Source organism: Limulus polyphemus, unplaced genomic scaffold (assembly GCF_000517525.1).
Source record: "Limulus polyphemus unplaced genomic scaffold, Limulus_polyphemus-2.1.2 Scaffold5944, whole genome shotgun sequence".
Classification (NCBI taxonomy): domain Eukaryota; kingdom Metazoa; phylum Arthropoda; class Merostomata; order Xiphosura; family Limulidae; genus Limulus; species Limulus polyphemus.
Window position 1 is genome coordinate 42,992 of NW_013671554.1, and position 447 is coordinate 43,438.

Consider the following 447-nt stretch of genomic DNA (forward strand, 5'->3'; position numbering starts at 1 on the left):
TGTTCTGTATATTTTATTGTTACCATCTATCTTGAACACGCATTTTTTAGGTTTACATGAAAGAGTCAGTACTTGTTCTCTATATTTTATTCTTACCATCTATCTTGAACACGCACTCTTTAGGTTTACATGAAAAAGTCAGTACTACTTGTTCTGTATATTTTATTGTTATCATCTATCTTGAACACGCATTCTTTAGGGTTACATGAAAGTCAGTACTGCTTGTTCTGTATATTTTATTCTTACCATCTATCTTGAACACGCATTCTTTAGGGTTACATGAAAGTCAGTACTGCTTGTTCTGTATATTTTATTCTTACCATCTATCTTGAACACGCATTCTTTAGGTTTACATGAAAGAATCAGTACTGCTTGTTCTCTATATTTTATTGTTACCATCTATCTTGAACACGCATTCTTTAGGTTTACATGAAAGAGTCAGTACTT